Source organism: Lotus japonicus, chromosome 2 (assembly GCF_012489685.1).
Source record: "Lotus japonicus ecotype B-129 chromosome 2, LjGifu_v1.2".
Classification (NCBI taxonomy): Eukaryota; Viridiplantae; Streptophyta; class Magnoliopsida; order Fabales; family Fabaceae; genus Lotus; species Lotus japonicus.
In genome coordinates, this window is record NC_080042.1 from 67,638,771 (window position 1) to 67,645,469 (window position 6,699).

The 6,699-nt window shown below is 29.1% G+C and overlaps 1 long non-coding RNA gene across 2 annotated transcripts; it reads left to right on the plus strand.

Moving 5' to 3' along the window:
- The first annotated feature begins 474 nt into the window (after nucleotides 1-474).
- On the plus strand, nucleotides 475-2,164 carry LOC130735581 (uncharacterized). Of its 2 annotated transcripts, none has more exons than XR_009018509.1 (3): nucleotides 475-746; nucleotides 906-1,135; nucleotides 1,764-2,164. It is a non-coding gene; the product is annotated as an uncharacterized LOC130735581 (long non-coding RNA). The 2 variants fall into 2 exon arrangements; XR_009018508.1 differs by having other exon boundaries at nucleotides 482-746; nucleotides 981-1,135.
- Nucleotides 2,165-6,699: the final 4,535 nt, after the last annotated feature.

The following is a 6,699-nucleotide window of genomic DNA, read 5'->3' on the forward strand; positions in this document are numbered from 1 at the left end:
ACAATTTGAAATTTGGTCGACATTAATTGGCTAGTAAACATTTCTTATGATTGTTTGACTATTTCAAGCATTGAATATCGATTACATTTTTTTTTAAAAAATAATTTACGTTGCAATTAAGCCAAACAAGAAACTTGATTTCTTTTGAGACAATTAAGCCAAACTTGATTTACGTTGCAATTGAACAGTTTTTTAAAAGCCCAAAATAAGTCACAGTAGGAAGATGTAAATTTGGAAATATACCAAGTTCTTAGCCTAATTTCCTTTTTTACACGCTTTTTGATTTCATTCTTTCAATTAACCGATATTAAATTATTTTTATTAATTAAAATTTTTAATCATTCAATCAACAAAGTTTGAAATTCAAAATTTAAATCATTTCTAATTATTAATGTACGAAGTGATAATGACACACGTTTTCTTTTCTGCAGCTATTTTATTAATTTAAATTAAGAAAATTTGGATTTGAAAATTAATTGAGTACACAATGTTAAAATTTCCCAATTCTTCTATCTCCATTTTCTAAGCCTGCATCAAAACATGAGCAGCAATCAATTTTCATTTGGAGGGTTCCATTTCATATCAAAGGAATTAGAAGCAACCCAACCATATCAAATCACAAAAAGTTTGAAAACACAATAGGATTCCCTTGGCTGGTCTTGAATCCCTAACCATCTGCTGGCTTCTATTGCGTCGGTTGTAGGGAGATCCAAAATTTTCATGCTCGACGACTTCAAGCTTTGAAGGTATTTTCTAGGTTTTCTTCGAACAAGATCATGAGTTTCTGGGATATTTAACTACTGAGCTTTGTATCATTTTTTTCATCTATTTTGTTTCAATTAAACTTGAATATTTTTTCTAAAAATCAATCTGATTCATGATTTTCATTGTATATGGTAATGTAGATCTTTGGTTTATGCACAAGTTCATAGCTATACAGGCTTCGTGTTATTGTGTGCATATCGCTGATTTTGTTGTAGGGGATCTGCAATACAACAAAGGGCTTGCTTTGACCGAGAATTTCAAACAATTTTTTTGAGAGAAGGATACTGGCCAGTAAAGTACAATAGAGATTGAATTCCCTAAAGGTTTTGGCCAAGAAAGGAGAAGATACTTCGACTTAAAGGAGAACGAGGTTAGTTAATGAAAATTGTGTTTCAATTTTTGGTGATATCCCAACTTTTGTGGAGTGAAAATTAGAATCATTGTTTCACGTGCAATTGAGGTTTGGTTAAGTATAGAACAACACAAACACAATCTAGATTCAGAGATGTAATAATATTATTCACTTATAACCATATGATTCCCTACAACTAGATTACCGTTTTTTTAATGGGTTTTGGTCACCACTTTACTCTTCGGATATGAAATTATGAAATATGGTTTAGTGATCTTTCTAATTTGAACAGTAGCACTCTCCCCCCAGAGTAGTATTTGATACAAAATATTTGTTAGTTACTGATTAAGTTCATTTGTCTCTTCTTCCTCTCCTGTCACTGCTCAATTCTAGCCATGTTAATTGGGGGGGAAGATTGATTTGAATGTTTCTTTCATTTTTATCCAAATGAATGTACTTGGTTACAACAAAGGGAAGAAATGGACATGTTCCTTTCAAATATTCGAAGCTAGCCCGTATATTGCAATTGCATTAGGAGTTTTCTTTAAGATTAGAGTACCAAGTATGCTTGATCAAGAAGGTCTTTATAGGTTATTTGACTTTTCTATGCAATTTTTCATTTTATCACCCTTTTGATTTTGTGCAGGATGACCCTTTTGCTAGATCAACATTCTTCTGAGAAAGTGATACTTTTGTTGGCATTGGCTGGAAAATTGGATCACGAATTGACAGTAGACAAGGGTTATAAAATGATTTAAAGCATATTTCATGTAATTATTAGATAGGGAAAGAAAAAATGACATTTTCTTCCAAATATATTATGTGAATTAAGTTACATGGCTATTTTCCTAAGAGAATTGGTATTGTACTACTGATATCAAGTTTGAGGTCAGTTTGAGGAATTAAAGGCTTTGCTAAGGTTGGGTGTTTTCGTTAGAGAACTTCATTTGTAGGATGGAGTTGGAAGTGAATTCTTAGAATCAGGTTCAATGCTATTTGGGCTGTGTAGTAGCTTGGCTATTAGTTATTAATTCTTCTATTTTTATATGTTGGCTGTTTGGATTTTAGATGGTTGATACACTTGAGGTGTTAGTTTTTGTTTTGGTTTTCTTTTTACCCTCTTTTAGAGTGATGTTTCTCAAAGATCATAAATATGTTGAATACCATTTTGTTTCATAAAAAGAAGGGTTTTTATCTCAATTGATTTGAATACAGGTTTGAATATATACTTGGTGCTCACCAACTCACAACGTGGAAGGAAAAACTTATATTGTGCATTTGGTATTAGAAATGAATAAATTTGAAAGTTTGTGAATTACAGTAGCAAATGTTACAATAAGGAGTTGTTATTTAGGTATCTACAGATAAATTTCCTACACGGGTTTTTAAACTCTAATCCTAGATTATATGTACAGAATCACATAAAAGGCCATCCTCATAATTTTACAGGCCGAAAACCTTCCACGAGGAGAAACATTCTATAATTTTAGCCTTTTCTTTCATAATCTAAAAAACTTAAAGTATACAAGTACATCAAATTATAAAAATTATTTAGTTAGAATATGTTGTGCTGAGATTTTAAAATATTTGCCCTAATTATCTAAGAAAATTTATTTTGTTTCATTTTTAGTATCTCATTTTTTTATAATCAAAGTATTGATTGATGTCTAAATACAATATTAAATTTCACCATACAATGCACGAGTAAAAACACAAACGCAAATAAATTATTACACTACTTTTTCTTAATTTTTAAATATTTTAGATTTAAATATAAATACCTCAAATTAAAATTAATATAAGAGTTAATTATAATATCACTTAAGTACTTTTTCTTAGCTTTTAAAAATAATTTTAAATGTAAATATAAATACCAGTATGATAATTTGATGATGAAAAATTTCGTGTGGAGATTAGAAAACATTAGTCCATATATAGTTTATATTTATTTATGTTTAAATTACATATTCACAAGTTTCCACAAGGAGGAACGAACATTTAAATACTTGGTTAAAACTACTAGGTAAAAATCACTTATGAGGAGAAACATTTTACATGAAAATACTTTCATTTAAGTGCATTGTTTATAATTTTTAAAATAATTTTAATAATAAAAATATTTTATATATTGATTCATGTTTAAAATATACAAGAGGAATACCCTCCCTGCACAATGAACGGGTAAGTAAAGATTTTTGCCAATTAATTCTTTTTTTTCTTCAGAATCTTTATATTTTTAAATGGGTGTATTGGTACAAAACAAAATAATTGAGTGTACCAATTTATGTTTTTGAAATACTTACTTTTTTATTATAATTGTAATTTAATTACTTTCATTATTAATATCTCAATTTTTTATAATCAAAATATGGTTATGACTCAGTACAATATCAAATTTCACCGTGCAACACATGGGTAAAAATTAACGTTTGTTAGTAATGTTTGTTGTATTTTTTTGTGCATTGAAAAATTAACATTTGTTGTATTGAACGAACATGTATTTACTTATTCTTTTTTACTAAGTAAACTATCCAGTTTACGTGAAATTTTTTTATCATCAAACAATATAACTAACATGTAAGATACTATCACGTTTTCTTCAACAACTAAAAAAAAAAGATACATAACATCACAATTTAAATGAATTAATTCATATATAAAAAATTAACAACCTAAAATTTCCGTGCAACGCACGGGTCATCACACTAGTAATTAAAGAATGAGATAAACAACAATCACGCGCCACACCTCATAATTTTTAACGAAATAGTTTTAAAACATGCATACCCAGACAGGTTTTGCAACATGACCAGATTAATAGGAATCAAAGAAAGACAAAAAAAAATGTGATCTCATTAAAGAGAGAGCACAACTAACGCAAAAAAAAAATTCCACAATAAGGCGTGCACGTAGGTATCCACTCATCATTGGAAGCTGGATTTACATGGCACTAGTCCTTGGCACGCTATTCCTCTACTCTCTAACCGCGTTCCTCCAGCTAGGTTTGCTTTCATTCTCTTGCATCTTGTACCATCACTACTACTCATAAAAAAACATTTTGTTTCAATTGATTTCAAGATTTTTTTCTTATCGTAATGGTAAAAAGTTGATATTTGAACCCTTAAATTGGAAAATCAATTTTTAGAGTCACACTCTTTAGGAGACTGTTGGTTTTCACCACACCGAATCACAATTACATGAGCAATATAACACAACAACAAAAATCTTTATACCATTTAATTTATACTGTGACTTTGGTGGGTGGGGGCGGGGGGAGAGAACACATATTGTGGAAAAATATACTAATCAAAAATTTAATTTATATGTACATTAATAAGTGCTTATTTGACTTTCAAAAAAAAGTGCTTATTTGATAAACTTTTTCAGCTCAAAATAGCTTGTGATGGTAGAAACATTTATGTATAAGTTAATATGAAAAAGTCATAGTTAAAGATAAACTCAAAAGGATTATTTTTAATTAGATTTATGTAAATCAAAACTCCTTATAAATACTTATGCTTTAAGACAAGTTTGAATAAATTACTGCGGACTCAGCTTTAATTATATAATAATTACAAGGTAAGTCCTAACAAGTCTATGATTGCAAATAATTAATGTTTGTAAGAAAAATAAAAATAAAAATAAACGACATGTCAACAACATATAGATTTCAAATAGTTGCACATAATAATAATAATAATGAATGTGGCTCGTCGGGGTTAAATATGGTTGTTTGAATTTCTAAGTTGAAAATTTAATTTTTAAAGGACTTTATATATGCATGATAATATAAGTGTATATAATACATATAAACTTATTTATTGTTTGATGCTAACATTATATTGTACAGGTTTATCTATTAATATGTCAGATTATTTAATTCAACATGTAGATGATAGATAATGTTAGATAAAAATGAGACATTTAAGCTACTTGAAATTTTTAATCGACCGTCACGACTACCATCACTACTAACCTCCACCATTGATACCACTGTCATTGCCGACATTTCCATCGCCATCGCCATCACCACTTACTGCTCTACAACATTGCCCGCCACCATCACAAAATCAGTACCACCACCACAACCAACTTCATCACTATCCTCACCATCACCTTCCACCACCACTATTGCTGCTACCACCAGCACCGCTCTATCGCCACAACTACCATGCACCTCCACCACCGCCACTACCACTTCCATCTTTACCACCTCCACCATCAACCACCACCATTATCACTACCACACTCTCCACCACCACCGTTCACCAAACATATAATTATATCAATTTAAACATTATGATAATTTATATAGTGCTTTACTAAATGTTATATAATAGTATAAATATTTTATCAGACTCTATTCTATCAAGTCTAATACTGTAGAATTTTATACGATATAATATATCAAACAGACTCTAAGGGCCCGTTTGGTGACCAGGACAGGATAATAATTATATCTTGTTGTTATCTGTTGTTTGTTGCACCAGCAGGATATGATAACACTATCCTGTCTCCTATCCTATCCCGTCAATCATGTGTAAAAAAGTTATCCTGAGGGGGAGCTAAGATAGAGCAGGATATGATACCAGTTATATATTTTCTTTCAGTTTCCTAACTCCAAATTAATTTATTTTAATATTATATAATTTATAATAATATTAATTAATAAATATAAAAATATTAATTTAACTAAAATAAAAAATAAATAAAATTATTATTCATAAATAGTAAAATAGACTACTCACTTACAAATATTGATTTATTAATAATAATAGACTAATTTAATATTTTCATCTCCTATTATTTAAAAAATATTTATCTACTTATATAATAATTTAAATATAAAGTATTTTTGAAATAATAATATTTTTAATTTAGTTAATTTTTATTGTTTATCACGTGTCACAACTAAGTGAAAAACATTGATTACAAATATTGATTTTTTAATAGTAATAGATTAATTTTTTATTTTCATCTCCTATTATTTAAAACTACTTATCTACTTATATAATAATTTATAATTCAAATATAAAGTACTTTTGAAATAATAATATTCTTAATTTAGTTAACTTTTATTGTTAATTATCACGTGTCACAACTAAGTGAAAACCAATCGGTTAACTGCATAATTTTATTTTAAAATATAGACTCATTCATGAATATAAATCTGATACATTTTTCATTATCATATCCTGTCCTTATCATGTGCACCTCAAACACAGGATATGATAAGAGTCTATCCTACTCTTATCCTATCATGTTGATATCATGTTCACATATCATATCCTATCATATCCTATCCTGACCACCAAACGGGCCTAACTGTCTTCGCACCCGGTTGAAATTGTGGAAAATGATTTAGTAAAAACAAAAATTTCAAGTATCAGGAGCCAAGCTCATTTACCATAGCTGGCATTAACTCATGGCTCTCACTTCTAAAGAATAATTTCAGAATGTCAAAGACAAATCTTATGAAGAGGTCAATGTACTCGGAAACCATATAAAATTATAAACATATTTCGTCTCTTGAGTGTCGCCACGTTAATTGGTGCTATATAAAGACATCACAAACCACAACA